The 19657-nt window shown below is 40.5% G+C and overlaps 1 protein-coding gene across 5 annotated transcripts in view; it reads left to right on the top strand.

Moving 5' to 3' along the window:
• Positions 1 to 19657, top strand: part of LOC122550838 (F-box-like/WD repeat-containing protein TBL1X) — a 399066-nt gene that overhangs the window by 187802 nt on the left and 191607 nt on the right. The window contains exon 3 of one of the 5 annotated variants that reach the window (XM_043692157.1): positions 3920 to 4007. The exons of 3 other annotated variants lie outside the window; for them this stretch is intronic. The gene's annotated coding sequence lies outside the window, so the exon portion shown is untranslated. Of the gene's footprint in view, positions 1 to 3919; positions 4008 to 19657 lie in introns of those variants that run through there. One more of the 5 variants, XM_043692159.1, reaches the window with a different exon arrangement.

Raw genomic sequence — 19657 nt, 5'->3', positions numbered from 1 at the left:
GTGTGTGATGGGAGAGGTGTTAGGTGGGATGGAGGAGTGGACTAGGTTGTCCTGGAGGGAACGATCTCTGTGGAATGCAGACTGTGAGGGAAGGGAAGATGTGTTTAGTGGTGGCGTCGTGTTGGAGTTGGCGGAAATGGCGGAGGATTATTCTTTGCATGTGAAGGCTGGTGGGGTGAATGGTGAGAACAAGAGGGACCCTATCTGTTCTGGGAGGGGGTGAGGGTCGTGGCGCGTGAGATGGATGGCACGCTGTCGAGAGCCCTGTCAACAACTGTAGGTGGGAAGCCATGGTTGGAGAAGAAGGAGCACTTATTAAGAGCACCACTTTGGAAAGTGGCCTCATCGGAACAAATGCGGCGGAGGCGAAGGAGCTGAGAGAAAGGGATAGAGTCCTTACAGGACGTAGGGTGAGAAGAGCTGTAGTCCAGATAGCTGTGGGAGTCAGTGAGCTTGTAATGGATATTGGTGGATAGACTATTGACGGAAATGGAGACAGAAAGATCAAGGAAAGGAAGGCAAGTGTCGGAGATGGACCAGGTGAAGGTGATGGAGAGATGAAAACTGGAAGTGAAGTTTATGAATTTTTCCAGGTCAGGACGAGAGCATGAAGCCGCACCGAAATAGTCATCGATGTACTGATAAAGCAGTTGTGGGAGGGGACCCGGGTAAGCCTGGAAAAAGAAATGTTCCATGTACCCCATGAGCAGGCAGGCATAGCTAGGACCCATGCGGGTACCCATTGCTACATCTTTGATTTGGAGAAAATGGGATGAGTTGAGAGTGAGAACAAGTTCAGCCAGGCGGAGGAGAGTGGTGGTGGATGGAGATTGTCTGGACCTCTTTTCGAGAAAGAAGCGAAGAGCTTTCAAGCCGTCTTGGTGTGGGATGGAGGTGTAAAGAGATTGCACATCCATGGTGAATAGAAGGTGGTTTGGGCCCGCGAATTGAAAGCTGTCAATATGTCGCAGGGCATCAGAGGAATCCCGGATGTGGGTGGGGAGGGAGTGAACCAGGGGAGTAAGGATGGAGTCAAGGTAGGAGGAAATAAATTCAGTGTGGTAGGAGCATGCTGACACAATGGGCCTGCCGGGACAGTCCCTCTTGTGGATTTTGGGGTGTAGGTAGAAACGGGCTGTCCGGGTTTGGGAGACTGAGGTTGGATGCTGTGGGGTGGAGGCATCCGGAGGAAATGAGGTCAGTCACGGTGTTGGAGACAATGGCTTGATGCAAAGTGGTGTGGTCATGCTCCAGGAGGAGGTAGGAGGAAGAATCTGAGAGTTGGCGCTCCGCCTCTGCGAGGTAGAGGTCAGTACACCAGACGACCACAGCACTCCCTTTGTCAGCAGGTTTGATGACAAGGTTGGGGTTGGACCTAAGGGAGCGAAGGGCAGAGAGTTCGGATGGAAAGAGGTTGGAATGGGTAAGAGGAGCAGAGAAATTAAGGCAGCCGAAGTCCCGTTGACAATTGTCACTGAAAAGATTGAGGGCAGGAAGTTGTCCTGGCGGGGGTGTCCAATTAGAGGTGGAATGTTGGAGGGATGTGAAAGGATCTGTGGAGCGGGAGGAGGACTCTTGCCCAAAGAAGTGAGCGCAAAGGCAATGGAAGAAGAGCTCAGCATCATGTCGAGCCCGGAATTCATTGAGGTGGGAACGTAAGGGTACAAAGCTGAGTCCTTTACTGAGAACAGCATGCTCAGCCTCAGAGAGGGGAAGGTCAGCGGGTATGGTGAACACCCGGCAAGGGCTGGGGCTGGAAGAGATGGGGTTCGAGGGATTGGGACTGTCGGAAGGTGGAGGGTGGGCAGGGGTGTGGATGAGAAGTTGAAGCTTACGTTCCTTGACATCTGCAAGAAACAGGAAAAGTTTGGAGTTAAGGCGTCGAATAATAGGAAGTATTTAAAAGCATGTTACTTGAATCGTGTGAGTTTCGCGAGTGTATCAGAATGTTACATGGCATTCAGACACTCAGGAAGTAGTTGCAAAGGCAAGATACAGAAGAGAGTATCATTACAAAGGAAAGCTACTCAAGGAGACATTGAGCAACCATCGACCTCTGGGTTATAGACCCAGCATGCTCCCGCTACCTTGCTTCTGGAGCCATGACTCACCTTCTCTCAGCCTAGTATAAATACCTCCCTATTTCTCCTTTCTTTTAGCTTTGACAAAGGGTCAGTTAAACTCAATGTCAGCTCTTTTCTCTCCTTACAGATGCTGCCAGACCTGCTGAGATTTTCCAGCATTTTCTCATTTGGTTTCAGATTCCAGCATCCGCAGTAATTTGCTTTTACCCAGAATACTGCATCTGTTTTTGGTCTTATTTAAGGAGGGGTAATACTTGCGTTGGAAGTATTTCAGAGAATGTTCACTGTTGATTCCTGAGAAAGGGGTTGTCTTATGTGGAAGGACTAAGTAAGATTTCCTATTCTCTTTGGTTTTGTAGAATGAGAGGTTATACATAAGACTTTGGGAGAATTTTTCCATGTGGAGTGGGCTGGGTTGGAATCCCGAAAAGGTTACAGAATTTCTCATTTAATACTGAGATATGGAGGAATTTCCTCTCTCACAGCACAATTTGTCTTTGGGTTTCTTTTCCACAGAGGTTGGGTCATTGATTATGTATTCTCACTGAGTTAGGGTTTTGAGCTGCAAAGGGAGTGTGATTCTCATAGGATGGCCCAGGAAAATGAGAGCTAAGACCACAATCATATTAGCTGTCACTTTATGAACGACAGAACAGACTTGAATTTCCTATTCTGTTGATGTTTAAATTATTATATTTTGGCACCCAAAGTACACTGCTTCTGTTGAAGCACTGGGATTTGCTGTCTAAAGTCATTTATCTCTCAGGCCTGCTGCTGTAAATCCAACCTAGTTGATTGAGACTTTCTGATAGAACCCAGTAACTAAAAGGTTCTCTTTTATTTTCCCGTTTTGTTCATTCATGGGATGAGCATGTCACTTGCTAGGCAGCATCTATTGCCCATCTATAATTGCCCAGAGGGCAGTTAAGAGTCAACCACATTGCTGTGGGTCTGGAGTCACATGTAGGCCAGATCAAGTAAGGATAACAGTTTCCTTTCCTAAAGGGCATTAGTGAACCAGATGGGTTTTTCCAAGAATGAACAATGAATTCAGGGTCATCATTAGACTCTTAATTCCAGAATTTTATTGAATTCAAATTCCACATCTGCTGCATCGGGATTCAAACCCGGATGCCCAGAATGTTATGAGATTAGATTAGATTACAGATTAGATTAGATTACAGTGTGGAAACAGGCCCTTCGGCCCAACAAGTCCACACCGACCCGCCGAAGCGAAACCCACCCATACCCCTACATTTACCCCTTACCTAACACTACAGGCAATTTAGTATGGCCAATTCACCTGACCCTGCACATCTTTGGATGGTGGGAGGAAACCGGAGCACCCGGAGGAAACCCACGAAGACACGGGGAGAACGTGCAAACTCCACACAGTTAGTCGCCTGAGGCGGGAATTGAACTCTGGCGCTGTGAGGCAGCAGTGCTAACCACTGTGCCACCATGCCGCCCACTATCTGGGTCCCTGGATTAGCAGTCCAACAATAATGCCACTAGGCTGATTGACTCCCTATTTTACTTCAAGATCTTGGGCAAGGAATACAATAAACTCTTTGGTCTCCTCCTAGGGCTTCCTGTACAAACTGCCGTTGTCTGGATCTATACGGAGACCTCTCCTCTGCAAGAAATGCACCAGGGCAAAAAGACAACAAGGCTTAGAATATTCCTTTATGCTTTGTTGCAGTTGTCCTGGTCAGGCCGGACCTTCTGCAGGCCAAGCTGATCCTTCCTAAGCCCCAGAAATTCCAGTATAGTTTTCAAGCCCTGGAGACTGGTACATGGTCTCTGATCTCTATCTCTTTTTCTTGATCTACTAGCCTAAAGAGCTGACCGTCCCTAATAGCAGGTATACCAAAGAAACAAAATCGCCATAGGAGCGTGGAATGCGTACAGCACAGGAACGAGGTTAGTTCATTCCATCTGTTTGTATCATCTCTGAAAGAACAACACGGTCACTTTCCCAAATCGCAGTTGCCTTGCAAATGTTTCCTCCAGGACAATGTCTTATTCTCTCTAAAAGGCATGATTGAATCTACCTTTCAGCATTTTTTATTCCAATTTTATGAACATGGGCTAGAAAATAAATAAATATGTGCAGCTGTTCATTGTTGGCCTCCATGACCTGCATTGTGGTAGTAGACTAATGCTCTTAGAACCTCAGAATTGACACCCAAAGGGCTGCTGACTCATCCTCATTTAGGGCAACCCTATTTAACTCATATCCTCATTTGGAGCAATATGGATTGCAAGAAGCAGGAGGTTCGATTGAGCTCAATTGAAATGGGATTTGAAATTTAGTGCAAAGTGGATAATAATAAATGAATTAAGCATTGATTGTGGAATTTTCTCCTGTGTGATCAGATGCACAGTACTACTTGAAATTGACAAGTAGTAACATTGCCAGTGAGGGTATAGTTTTAGGTGCACAATTTGGCTGATGGACCACATTTCAGAATGTCTAAAAGGTTGTAGGATATTTTAAACTAGAAGTGGGTCTTTTACAGTTGAAACATGTTTTACTGTTGGAACTGAGAACATAGTATAATGGGCTTACTGATATATACCACATTTCTTTCTCTACAACAGCAGTGTTTTCATAAGCCTTTTTTCAGTGAACTCGAAAATAAGCCGATGGAAACCCATTGGTTGGTAAGCTAGTCATTTCTAAACAGTGCTCAACTTCTTGTCACCTGTGAAAGCAAAATAGTAACTGTTTACCTGACTGCCAAAGGATTTACCATCCACCAAGAGTTGCCAACTTGAGGATTGGTTAAATATGTAAAATTTCTCACAGCTAAATTGAGTTGCAGACAGTGCAAATACATTGACTAAGTTAGCTGCCGCTTATTTAAAGATTATCACTAGTGCAAAGTCAGAAAATTAGTACCACTACAAGGGATTAATATTTCTGATACTGACCCAAAATCTTTGACAGCCTACAAAGTTATTTTGAAGTCGGTGGGTTTCATTTTGTGGAAAATGCAATCACTTAATTTTTTTCAGATCAGTCACATCAGTGAAGTTAGTGCACATATTACTTACAGTATGTGCCATAATGATGTGAGTTTCATGCATATCCTGACCTTGCAATGGAAATGAAATTTGGACTTCTGATCCTGTGTCTTGTTCCTGTGTGCCTTTGGTCTTTTTGACTAAAAGTATGTTAAGGTATTAAGTTTTGTCAAATGCTATGTAAGCATTTATCTGTTTCTGTTTTGTGATTATATTCTGACCATGTGATTGATTATTATTTTAGTTATCCTTTTGTCTTTTACATCTGCTTAAAAAGCTGAATGAGGCGAAACCCTGTGATCTCAAATTAGTCTTTCTAACTTAATCTTCCTTTAAATTTGATACACTCCTCTAGAGATTGGTTCATTTATTTTCTTTCTCTCCCCCACACCCAATGGAATTATTTCCTCACAAATATTGCTGATGTATGTTTCTCCTCTCCCATTGCAACTAAATTTATTTTGTTAGAATCAAGTAACTGACCCAATAGTTATTACTTTTATTTCATTTATATATTTAGGTCAAGCCTACTGTATTGAATTTCAAAAACAAGCTTTTCTTCAGCTTACATGCTGTGAGCATCTGGTATATAATGGAGATTTTGCAGTCAAAATCACATTTAGAATTAGAGGGCAGGAGGTTATAAAATCTGTCCTATTTTTTATATTTTAATTGTAAATTGCTTTTTGCATATATATATTGCCAATTTGAGCCTAAATGGCCTGATGGCACAATAGTAGTGCCTGGCACAGAAAGTTCAAGTCCCAAAAGCACTGGAGGTGTCTCATGTCGAAATAGTTTGGTTAAAAGTAATTTTTTAGAAGTAGCTAGAATAGCTTAGTTAGCAGAGCAACTAAGGGTCCCTGGTTCATCTCGAGGCTTTGACAATCGATGTACATTGATTTTTCTCTTAAAGTCATGCATTCTGTCCACATTGATATTGGAAACTATCTACAAAAACCTATCATGCTGTAAAGATACCTCTTGCCAGAAGTGATCATAGAAGAAAAGGGTGCAATAATAGTATGGCAAGTCAATAAAGGCAGTTGTCTTTTATCTATAGGCATAGAAATTTAAAGGGAATATGCACAGATATAACATTTTGCACTTAAAAAAAAGCAAAGGGATAAAGTGGAATGGAAAATGGTGGATTAGATAGTTTATTTCAGGATTTTAAGACTGACAACAAGGGAGCAGCAATTGGCTGAAGTTTTAGCTAAATGAAGTGGTGGGGTGAAGACTCGGGGCATAGGTTAGAGGAGTAAAATAATTTAGGCAAGGATGTCAGACAAGAAAATATATAAATAGTTTTTTTGAGCAATTAATAACAAGCTTTCAGTCAATAACCTTGCAGTAATTATGGCATTTGTAATTCTATATTAGGTGAGTCATTTGTTTACAATCCATACTCAATACATGCCATAATGTCCACAAGAATAGTGAAACCATCTCAAACTGTAAAGTGCACAAAGCAGATTCAAGGGAGTAATTTTGAAGCTTTAATATTGTGCTGCCATACATTACTGTTTATTAACTGGATTAACTGTTTATGAAGCTTTGAGATCTGCCATAGTGATTTCTAAACATCCATAAATAACCATTGTTTAAAGGATGCAAAATATTAAAACATTTATTCACTATAATATTCTATAAATTCTATTTGCCATTTGTAATCAAAGGATTATTTTGTTTTTGCGAGAAAAAATTAGGTTGTTTAACTTGCTCATTAATGAACAGAATATTCTTCTCGTGAAACAATTTTTCCTGGCCCTAAAAATAAAGTAAAGTAAAATAAAACAATAACTTTTAGGGCCAAGCCATGGCTCAGTTGGTGGTACCCTCACTTCTGAGGTTGTAACTTCCAGGACCTGGACACAAAAATCAAGACTGACCTTCAGGACAGTGCTGAGGGAGTACTCCTCTGCTGGAGATGTCACCTTTTGGATGAGATGCTAAACTGAGATATCATCTATCAGCTTGTGTGAATATTTTAAAAAAACAATGGCATCAGTTTGAGGAAGAAACTTATCACCGGTGTCCTGGCCAATATTAATCTGATTAGAATGGCATTGCTATTTGTCTGAGTTTGCTGGGTACATATTGGCTGCCATGAATCCTACATTATTTCAAATACAATGCTTCAGGAAAGTACTTAGTTGGCTGTAAAGTACTTTTAATACGTCCAGTGTTCACAAACAATATGCTAAACAGCAAGAATTTGTTTCTGTAGGACCCATGTAGGAAAGCCACAACTGTTTCCCCAAGACCCCCTGGTGAAAACAGCTGACAGGCCCAATAAAGTAACTGGAGTCTGATTTGCACATTGATCCCAAAGTTTTCTAGAGATTCTTTCTTAAATGTTTGAAAGAGCAGTTTAAAATCAGAACCTTTAGGGAAAGCGCTGCTAAGTCCCCTTGGGTGATTTTTAACTGCTGTCTGCTCATAAAAATCACCTCTCGAATTATCTCTGGAAAGTGGCCAGAGATTCTGAAGTAGCTACATTCTATATGTGAATAGAATGTTGTTCGAGATAGCTAGAATTGTTGAAGTTTTTTCCCTCAAATAACTTGGATTCTTAGTTTTCACAAACATCAATTATTTGTTTTATAAGAAATAATATAAAAGCTAATATTTATGGGTCTTTTACTGTTGAAACATGTTTTAATGTTGGAACTGAGAACATATTATCATGGGCTGAATACTCAAAGCGTATGATATTAAAGTGGCAGTAGTTTGTTTCTTAAAGCTGTTGTTGAAAATTTCCCAAACATTCAGCAGATCTAAAAAGAAACAGTGACTGGATTTGCATTGAAGTAATCTGCAGCGTCTTTTGAGGGACCCAGTTGCTCTCAATGTTTTCATTTTTCTTGATTCACTTCTGTGAACAATTTTGGTGAAATAATTCTCTTCTTTGATGCTACTTAATACCTACTCTCACAGCATTATTTTTGATTAAAATAATTGAATTTTTGTGCTTCCAACTTTACTAACCATCGTTACTACCAATACCTCTGGACCTGAAAATGACCTCGGGTGTAATGTTAGCATAGTCTTACAGAAAATAGGGCTGCTGCCTCATTAGAGAGAGGCAACTGGAGGATTACCACATCTTAGGTGAGGGAAGACACTAAGAGGAGAGTCCTTCATGATAGTCTCATGCAGTGCAGGATTGAATCTGTTGTTGGCACCACTCTACATCACAACACAGCAGTCCAGCCAACTGAGCTAATGGGGCCCCTGCTCCAGAAAACAGAAACTTTTGCATAACTTGTGAATCTTGGGCAAATTTGTATCGAAAAGATGTTCAACTATGGGTTTATCACAGCCAAGCCTTGTCATAACCATCACTTTTTTTTCTCCATCTTTCCCCACATACCTTCCATAACAGTTGTTGGATATGCTGGCTGATTGTATCTGGCAGGTATCAGATTCATTAGAATCACAGTTTAAAATGGATCTCGTGCAAAGTGAACTGCACAAAGAACATTGGTTGCCAAGAACCAGAAATATTGCAGGACACTTCACTCACTAACAGAGCCACTGGCTGAATTAACAATTTATGGTTTTGTAGACAGTTTGCAAAATTGTTTTTTCTAATATTTAAGGATGCCACAAAGATATCTGTCAGGGCCCCAGCTATTTCCTCTCTCGCCTCCATCAGCAACCTGGGATAGATCCCATCCGGTCCTGGGGATTTCTCCACCTTAATAACCTCTAGCATACCCAACACATCTTCCCTACTTATGCCAACATGATCCAGACTAATCAAACTTCTATATCTAATCTCAAGATTCATTATGTTCCTCTCCTCAGTGAACACTGATGCAAAATAATCATTCAGAATCTCACCCATTCTCTCAGGTTCGGCAAAAAAACTTCCTTCATTATCGTTTAGTGGACCAATCCTTTCTCTAGTTACCTGCTTACTTCTTATATAAGAATAAAATGCTTTGGGATTTTCCTTAATTCTGCTTGCTAGAGCTATTTCATGATCCCTTTTAGCCCGCTTGATTCCTTGTTTAAGACTTGTCCTACTCTTCTGATATTCCTCCTGGGCCCGTTCTGTTCTTAGCTGCCAAGACTTTATGTACGCTTTCCTTTTCCTCTTGGCTGGTCGTACAATTTCTCCTGTCATCCACAGTTCACGAATCTTGCCCTTGCTATCCTTTGCTTTCAACGCGACATGCTTATCCTGCACTACTGTTAACCTATCTTTGAAAGCCTCCCACACCTCAAATGTGGACTTCCCTTCAAATAGCTGTGTCCAATCCACATTTTCCAGCTCCTGCCTAATTTTGATATAATTGGCCTTGGCCCAGTTTAGTACTCTTCCCTTCGGACCACTCTCTTCTTTATCTATGAGACTTCTAAAACGTACAGAATTGTGGTTACTGTTCCCAAAGAAACCCTCCACCGCAACGTCTACCACTTGTCCTGGCTCGTTCCCCAGTACCAGGTCCAATATGGCCCCTACCCTCGTCGGACGATTGACATACTGCTCTAGAAAACTCTTCTGGACACTTCGTACAGATTCTACTCCATCCAGACCTCTGATGCTAAGTGTATCCCAGTCAATGTTGGGAAAATTAAAATCTCCCATCTCCACTACCCTATTGCCTCTACATCTATTCATAATCTGTTTACCTATTTGTTCTTCTACCTCACGCTCACTGTTGGGTGGTCTGTAATACAGCCCCAACAATGTAACTGTACCTTTCTTATTTCTCAGCTCCACCCATAATGCCTCACTACCCAAGACTGCCATAGTGTCCTCCTTTAGCACAGCCATGATATCGTCCCTGATCAGCAATGCAACTCCACCCCCTCTTTTACTTCCCTCCCTGTCCTGTCTGAAGCATCTATATTCTGGAACATCTAGATGCCAATCATCATGCCCTTCCTTCAACCAAGTCTCTGTGATGGCAATAATGTCATATTCCCAGGCACCAATCCAAGCCCTAAGATCATCTGCCTTACACACTGTACTCCTTGCATTAAAGTAGATGCATTTCAGGCCACCAGTTCTTTTGCGCTCACCTGCTCTCTGCCTATTCTTCCCTATATTAATGCTATCTTCATAATTCTTACAGTCTCCAGTCTCCACCTCACTGCCTACTTGTCTTCTCTTCTGGTTCTCAGTCCCCTGCCACATTAGTTTAAAACCTCCCCAACAGCAGTAGCAAAAACTCCCTCAAGGATATTGGTTCCAGTCTGGTTCAGATGTAGACCGTCCCTTTTGTAATAGTCCCACCTTCCCCAGAACCCAATGTCCAACAAATCTGAACCCCTCCCTCCTACACCATCCCTCAAGCCACGTGTCCGTCCTGCCTATTTTTTCATTTCTACACTGGCTAGCTCGTGGCACTGGTAGTAATCCCGAGATCACTACCTTTAAGGCCCTCCCCTTTAACTTCTGTCCTAGCTCTCTGAATTCTTCTTTCAGGACCTCATCTCGCTTTCTACTTCTATCGTTGGTGCCTATATGCACCAAGACAACTGGCAAGTCATGTTAAAATTGTACAAGACATTGGTTTGGCCGCATTTAGAATACTGTGTACAGTTCTGTTGCCACATTACCAAAAGGATGTGGACACTTTGTAGAGGGTGCAGAGAAGGTTGATGAGGATGTTGCCTGGTAAGGAAGGTGCTAGCTATGAAGAGAGGTTGAGTAGGTTAGGTTTATTTTCACTAGAAAAAAGGAGATTGAGGGGGGACCTGATTAAGGTTTACAAAATCATGAAGGGTATAGACAGGGTGGATAGAGATGAGCTTTTTCCCAGGGTGAAGGATTCAATAACGAGAGGTCATACTTTCAAGGTGAGAGGTGGAAAGTTAAGGGGGATACACGCGGCAAATACTTCACACAGAGGGTTGTGGGCATTTGGAACGCGTTGCCAGCAGAGGTGCTAGAGACAGGCACGGTAGATTCATTTAAGATGCATCTGGACAGATGCATGAGTAGGTGGGGAGCAGAGGGATACAAATGCTTAGGAATTGGGTGACAGGTTTAGACAGTAGATTTGGATCGGCTCAGGCTTGGAGGGCCGAAGGGTCTGTTCCTGGGCTGTAAATTTTCTTTGGTCTTTGTTCTAATATGTCAATATTGAATGAGGTCATTGTACTGATAAATAATATCAATATTGAATGAGGTCATTGTATTGGCAACAAAAATAAAATCAGAAATTATATACCATCATGCAGATATTATATAATGGATGTTTTCAAACTTTTAAAATTGGTGCGTTACAGTAAAAGTGACTGCCTTGTCACTAATATTAAGTTTATATTGCAATTATAGTGTCAGTGCAAAGTGGTTTTACTTTCCACCAATACTGAAATTATCATGTTAGTGCAACTGAAACTTGGATTGGACCAACATGATGCAACAGTGAAGCAGAGGTAAACTCTTAGGAGGGTCTCTGTTCAACGTAGTCAGTTCAGGCCACAATCCTCCACCCAACGTATACCATCATTATTTGCTATTGGTATTTAGTGCAACTGACTGTTCAGTGATATTAATTAACGAATACAATAATTCCGATTATCGTAAACCTTTAAATGAGTAGCTACATTTTTGGGCAGGGAGATGTTAATCCATTGAAACCTGAGATATAGATGATTCAGTTAGCATTCAGTTTGATCAATAGAATACTGTAAGAGGAGTCCAATGGGACTGGCAGCCAATGAGGCTCCTGTCAGTGCTGAAACAAGTTGTTTGGTACTGCTGTGAAGCAGTTTCTAAGCAGCTGTGGAAAGGTTTTGACATGGTGGACACCATTAGTTCACTATTTATATCGTAACTTGAGATTTCCTGTTACCAAATTGAAAGGTTTTACAGAGGTAAAAAGAGCCATCTTCCATGAAAGTGTACGTCTGAGGTTCAAACCTGTGCATGTTGTCAGGTTAATTTGGAAGGAGCAGTTGTATGTAGCATTTAATATTCTTGCCTCCATCACTACTATCCTCAATCTTGACTTTCTGCAGCAAAATCATCAATAATTTCGGCTCATCCTTCAAGAACACTCATTCTAAATTTGTTTTCCCTTACTACACACAAATCTAGTTTCAGTAACCACCACTATTCTTTTCATCACTTTTTGTTTGGTATCTGGTTATTTTCTCCTTTAAGAAGTGCAGAAACATTTTACAAAAGAAAAATTGATAGCTAACACAAAACTTTTAACACAAAATATTTTCATGGTGCGCTCTATATGCAGGACTTGAGTAATCTTTGATGAAAATTGGATGTTTGCTATTCTTAAAACATAGAATAGTCTTTTAAAAACACTGTTACACCAAGTACAGTAGTCTTTTAAAAGGTTTGTTAGCCTCCAATCTTGTATGTCTGCATAGTGGTGGCCACTTATTCCATACAATATTTAATTTCAATGTAAGCTAACATTGAAATTGTATTATTACACAGTTTGAAAAAAGCAATTAGAATGAAGTGCTATTGTGCATTTACCTGTATTGATTAATGAGCTTTCAGGCAGCTGTAAGTAAAGGAAAATTTCTGAAACCAGGAAATTAAATTCAATGTCTCTCCTTTTGGCTGGCTGAAGAGGAAATTAACTTGACAAAATATGGTGCCTCTTTCATTTAGTTGTACTATTCTCAACTTAACTAAGTGCTTCAGTTCTCATTCTGCAAAACAAAATTGCCTGTTTTCTGTTCTTCATTTATGTACATGGGCAATTGTGCTGTGTACATGGCTGTGCCATGTTCCTTGTTGTTTTCAGTATTCCAGCAATATCCGTGAAGTACTAAGGTAATAATTAGGTGCTGCAAGCCAACTTTTAAATGTTGCATTGTTCATTTATGTGTTTGTGTATATCATATGATGATACATCTATCCTGCTAAATTTATCAAAATAAACAAATAACAAAGCTGAAATAAAGTAGAAAATGTTGGAAATACTCCATTGGTCTTGCAGCATCTTTACTGAGAGGAAAACAGAAGTAGCATTTTAAGCCTGAAATACAGTTTCACACTCCACATATACCACCTGATCCATTGTGCATTTCCAGACTTTTCTGTTTTTATTTCAGATTTCCAGCTTACGCACACTATTTTATTTTTCCTAAATGATGGAACTGTTTTGCCTCCTGAACTTTTTAAAAGGTGATTGTTGAAATGTTCATCTCTAGTGATGATATAGGAATGTTCAAATATTGGGCACTCACATGGAAAGCTGACACTATAGCCAAGATAACAATGATTTTTTATTACCCAGAAACAGCAATAATTATCCTATTTTTAAAAATGCTGGAAGGTTTATTTAATAAAAATATATGTTCAAAGCTTCTTTATCAAACCCAGTATTGGCATAAAAAATTAAAGCTTTTTAAATATTCTGAAGTCAATAATCTTTTGTAGACATAAAATACTAGTTGGTGGGAATTTTACATTAAATATTAGTGGTAACTTTAAAGAAAAATACTTTTTCATGTTCCTATTTTCTTGCTGTGTCTTCACAATTTCTTCATGTATAAACTTACCTAATTAATTGTTGAGAAGGTGTCTGAGTTTGTAAACTTTATTTTTGGTCACTCCAGTACATATGTAAAAAGCTGAGTCATGACCCCAGTGCAGTACTGAAGGAATGCTGCAGTGCTGAAGGAATGCTGCAGTGCTTGAGGTGCAGTTGTTTGGATGAGTTGTTAGCTGGGGCTATTCTGTCCAGTGGGTGTCTAAAGTTCTCTGAAATATTTTGAAGAGGAGCAAGGGCATTGTCAATGGTGTCCTGGCCAATATTAAATCCTCGTTCAATTTTGTAATAAAAATTTTGATTGTTATTGCTATTACACCAATTATCTGGTTTTTGAATGGATTGCTGTTTGTGTTGTCTTATTATACTTGAGTAATAGTCAATCTCATGTGAGAGTCGACCCACTATTTTTGGCCAAATAATCTGGAATTTTCCACATACTGAGGAACCTCGATTATCCGACATTCGATTAACTGAATTTTGGATTATTCGAACAAGATCACGAGGTCCCGATGCTCGGCTAACTATGTTATCCGGCATTCGATTAACCAAACGAAATTTCCCCACCTGTGTCTTTCAGATAATTGAGGTTCCTCTGTATATGGAAAATTCCAGATTATTTGGCCAAAAATAGGGGGTTGATTATTTCCTGTAAAAGTCAACCCTAGTTCTTCACAGATAACAGAGCAATGTTTATGAGTCAGTGTGCCAGCTATCATGTTCCGCTCCAGATTTCCAGTCTGCTGGTTGTTCCGCTCTGCTCCCAGTCTTCCTGTCCATTGACTGTTGTGTTCCACTCTGGATTGTCAGAATTACCATATTTCATTGTTTATTTTTCTTTATTCATGTAGAGATTAGTTGGGCTTCTGCTAATGATAATGTATGAATTTTGACAGGCATCAATTTCAGCCCCTCAAAAATAGTATCCATGTGATAGTTGACCCCCAAAATTTAACCTTAAAAAGTAGTCAAACAAATTTGACTATTACTCGAATATGTATGGTATGTACAAATTGGTTCCTGTGTTTCCCTATACCACAACAGTGCCTACGCTTCAAAGCTATTTAATTGATTTGTAAAATCCTTCAGGGTGTCACAGCTGATGTGATGCAGTGTGATGTGCTGTGATACTTATGTTAGCTCCTATAATATAAGTATGGAACGTGAGTCTCCTGGTAATCAAGATTGCAGAGAATCCTTTATTACAGCTGCTAGTAATTACATATGTACACCCCAATCAGGTATGGACAGGTACATAGATAAGGAAGTTTTAAAGGTATATCAGCCAAATACGGGCAAATGGGGCTAGTCCGGTTTAGGATACTCGGTCAGCATGGGCGAGTTAGCCTGCAGGATAAGTTACATGTAGAATCATCAGATTTTACAGTACAGTAGTAGGCTTTTTGACCCCACTGCATCAGTACCAACTTCCAAATGATACCCAACTAGTCCGATCTCTGTAGCCCTTCAAATTTGTCCGTTTCAAGTATTTATCCAGCTCTCATTTGAGACCTCCTATGGAATCCACTTCTACCACTCACCCATACAGCGCATTCCAAATCCTGACAACTCTCCAAGTAAAGGAATTTCTCTTCATGTCACTCCTAGCTCTCTTGCTAACAATCTTGAAATTGTGACCCCGAATTACTGGCATACCAACTAGTGGAAATAGAATATCCTTCTTTACTCTGACAATATTGTCAAAACACTGCAAAAAGTCACTTCCTAATCTCTACTCTGAGGCGAATATGCCAAATTTTCCAAATCTTCCCTTGTATCTAACATTCCTGAAGAAGGGCTCATGCCCGAAACGTCGATTCTCCTGCTCCTTGGATGCTGCCTGACCTGCTGCGCTTTTCCAGCAACACGTTTTCAGCTCTGATCTCCAGCATCTGCAGTCCTCAATTTCTGCTCTAACATCCCTCATGCTTGGTATCATTCTAGTAACTCTCCTTTGCACACTCTTCAGACTTTTAACATTTTTCCTTAAATAAAGTGCCCAGAACTGAACACAACACTCCAAATGTGGTCTGACCAATAATTCCTAGAGGTGTAGCATCATTTCCTTGCTTTTGTACTCCATGCCTCTATTTATAAATCCAAGGATTACATAAGCTGTCTTAACACTGTTTAAATTTGCCTGACCACCTTCAGAGACTTATGCATGTGAACTCTGAGGTCCCTCTATTCCTGTATTCCCATCAAAATTGTAACATTCAGCCTGTATTGTCTCTTCTTGTTTCTTATACTAACATGCATTACCTCACATTGCTCTGCATTAAAATTCATCTGTCACGTGTCTACCCACATGGCCAACTTGTCAGTGCCCCTCTGAAGTCAACATAATTATATAAATTTAAATCCAATTTTAATACAATCGAAAAGTTGAGGTGTTCTGCCAGCATACAAAACATATCCATAATATGGATACAATACTAGAGAATGAAATTTGCAGTGACCAATTTATTTTTCCAGTTTTACCTACTTTACACCCAACCAATTGAAATCTATTTTACTTTGTGCAAAGCATAATTACTCAAAAATGTTAATGATCTCAAAAAAAGACTCTCATAATGATTACATTTAATTCGATCTTCACTAAGAAAAACTATTCTAGTCACTGGGTGTACATGAACAGACAAGATTCTGTCATTAAACTTTTCCAGAAGATGGAGCTTTAGATAATACATACTCTAAACATACTAAACCTGTAAGAGCCATCACCAAGCCTCACAGAGCCAGAACATACTGTAGAATTGTGGCAATACAGTTTTCCAAATAATGTTGGCTCCACTCAGGCTGATTGTGATGTGCATCTGCCCAACATCCTCCCTATCACATTTATACTTATGCCAAATTTATTGTAATACCAAATGCACTGGTGTATGAATGACAATTCATAAGCTGTTAGTACTTTGTGATTACTGAGAATTAATACAATGTGTGGAGTGTCAGAGAGTGGGAGCTGGAAGTTATCGAAAAAGAAAGGGGCGGCACGGTGGCTCAGTGGTTAACATTGCTGCCTCACAGTGCCTGGGACTCAGGTTCAACTCCCGCTTCGGGGGCAATTGTCTGTGTGGAGTTTGCACATTCTCCCCGTGTCTGTGTGGCTTTCCTCCGGATGCTCTGGTTTCCTCCCACAGTCTAAAGATGTGCAGGTTAGGTGAATTGGTCATGCTCAATTGCCCATAGTGTTAGGTGTAGGGGAATGGGTCTGGGTGGGTTGCTCTTCGGAGGGTCAGTGTGGACTTGTTGGGCCGAAGGGCCTGTTTCCACAATGTAGGGAATCAATCAAATGGTCCAAGAAGGTCGAGAATAGGTGGGACCAATGGGTTTCTGTATTGTCTGCAATGAATTGCAGTCTGATTTCTACTTGAACATTTCCCCCTTGCTCTAAAAACGCAGTTCTTTGTTTCAGGCTAAAAGTAATCTTGTATGCAAGCATATGAAGTAATATGAATCGCATGTGGAATATGCACTTAACGTGGATTCCAGACATGAAGAGATCTATTGCACAGCTGTGCCATTACTGAGATTGGGCCCTCAGCCAAGTTTGAACAACAATCTGTAAAATGATTCCAGGATAGGTTTTCAGATTTGTATTAACGATGGGTGATGTATTTTGCCACAAGGACTTGGAAAATCCACTCTAACATATCCTCTTTTGTTTAAATAATAAATCATTGTTAGAGGTATGCATTCATAATGCTTTTGGCATTTTATTTCTTACCATAATTGTCTTCTCCCTTCTCCAGCTCCTCCTTCTCAATTAACACGACATATTGATGATGTCCCTAGTCCCGAGAGCAGGGCTTCTCAAAGTGAGAATCAGGAGCTTAAGTAGGGGTGTGAGCTAAAATGATGGGAGTTGCAGCATCAGAGGCAGCCATGGCCACTGTGGAACTCTGTCTGAGCTATAACAGCTGTGCTGCCCTCTATTAGGTCCACTCCCACACTGTCTCCCCCTCTGCCACCACTTACCCAGTTTTCACAAGGTATGGTGGCAATTTTCAAGCCTCAAAATAGTGAGGGAAGATTTGGGAATTACTGTTCCCAAATAAACAAACAGTCTCTGGATGGTTGTACAAATACCATCTTTTTGGCTGGATCGCTCCAAGTGCAATACAACATGAACAATATTGAATCCAGTTACTGGCCTTTTAAGGCTGAGTAGGAGTTAAGTTCAACCCTGGCTTGAATGGTGGCATTGATGGTAAGCAACACTAGCAACAACCGATCGCGGACAAACACTGCCTGTGAAGGAAATGATGTTATGTAGAGCCTTGAGATCATGAAATTCAAGTTCATTCTTAGTCAATAGCCCAGTCTAATATCATTATTGTATTGTTCTATCACCTCTTTTGAAAATTTAGGAAAATCATGGAATCAGACTTGGCTATAGAAGCCTGTTTTTTAGTTTCATCTGGAAGTAGTTCAGCCTCTGCTACTTGATGTCCATAATTGTTTTGTGTAGTATTTTGAGATCTTGCAATTTATAACTTAGGAGTTTAGGATTTTAGGGTATTGAACTAATTTTCATAAGTCAACACTTTTTTGTATATTGCAATAATTTGTTACAATACAGGTGTTTGAGGCTGCTGGCTCAGTGCCTATTTTCTTGACTGTCGTCATTGAAATATTTTGCAATGTTAGTGGCACTATATAGATATTGGGACTAAACGTATTTTGTATCTGTTCCCTTTCACTCCACTCCTGAAGGCATTGCTGTTTTGTTGAGCCTTTGGTTCCTTGCTTAAGTGACCATTCTAAATACAAGCTAAGACAGAATTTTGGATACTGTTTTCACCAGGGAAGGCAATACACACATGCAATTCAGTTTTCATCTGCTGTAAACAAGCCACAAGATCTTTCAGCATGGAACCCTGGCTATAAATGTTTATTTGAACTGAAAGACAAGAATAAGGATGTAAGTTTGCTCGCTGAGTTGGAGGGTTCATTTCCAGACATTTTGTCACCATACTAGGTAACATCATCAGTGAGCCTCTGTTAAAGCACTGGTGTTAGTGACCCGCTTTCTATTTAAAATAGAAAATGAACCCTCTAGCTCATTGAGCAAACTTACATTCAGAACCTCAACCTGAGCAACAAATCTTCTCAAAACTCACCAGGCCAAGGATAAGGTTTGTATCTGTATTATGAATGTGATAAATCTGATAATTTGTGAGAATCTAATAAAACGGTCACCAATGAAACTTGAGAATTTAATTGGTGTGAAGGTTATCTTCAAAATTTTGTTTTAATTTTTCTGCCTGTCTCTTCTGATCTCTTAATCTTATTGTTCTTTCCCCATCTTTATTTTGGTTTCTGTACAATGATTTAAATTTACTCTTTTATTTATATTTCTGCATCTAGATGTCAATGTGGATTCTTATGTCTGATCGATTCAAAGGGCCACGTTATTTCTTGTCCTTTGTTGCCTCTAGATTATCCATGCTCCTCTAATTCTGACCTCTTTAGTAATCCCAATTCCAATCACTGCACCATTGATGGCCATGTGTTCAGTTGCCAATGCCCTGAGCTGTAGACTACATGCATTATATCTGATTACATCCATTCCTCACTTTCCTACTTTTAAGACATTCCTTAAAACCTATCTCTCTGACCAGGCTTTTGATAGTCTGACCAATTATTTCTTTTGGTGTCATATTTAGTTTTATAGTGCTCTTGTACACGACTTGCAATATTTTGTTTCAATTTTGCATGACTTATGGGTGTAGTGAGCTGAGCTGGCATTTATTGTCAGGCTAATTGTCCTGAAATTGAATGGCTTGCTTGGCCATTTCAGAGGGCAGAGCTGAAAATGTGTTGCTGGAAAAGCGCAGCAGGTCAGGCAGCATCCAGGGAACAGGAGAATCGACGTTTCGGGCATAAGCCCTTCTTCAGGAATGAGGAAAGTTTGTCCAGCAGGCTAAGATAATAGGTAGGGAGGAGGGACTTGGGGGAGGGGCGTCGGAAATGTGATAGGTGGAAAGAGGTCAAGGTGAGGGTGATAGGTCAGACTGGGGTGGGGGCGGAGAGGTCGGGAAGAAGATC

The sequence above is a fragment of the Chiloscyllium plagiosum genome, chromosome 6 (assembly GCF_004010195.1).
Source record: "Chiloscyllium plagiosum isolate BGI_BamShark_2017 chromosome 6, ASM401019v2, whole genome shotgun sequence".
In the NCBI taxonomy this organism is placed as follows: Eukaryota; Metazoa; Chordata; class Chondrichthyes; order Orectolobiformes; family Hemiscylliidae; genus Chiloscyllium; species Chiloscyllium plagiosum.
Note: the sequence above shows the minus strand (reverse complement) of the source record. Positions and strands in the feature narration are given on the sequence as shown.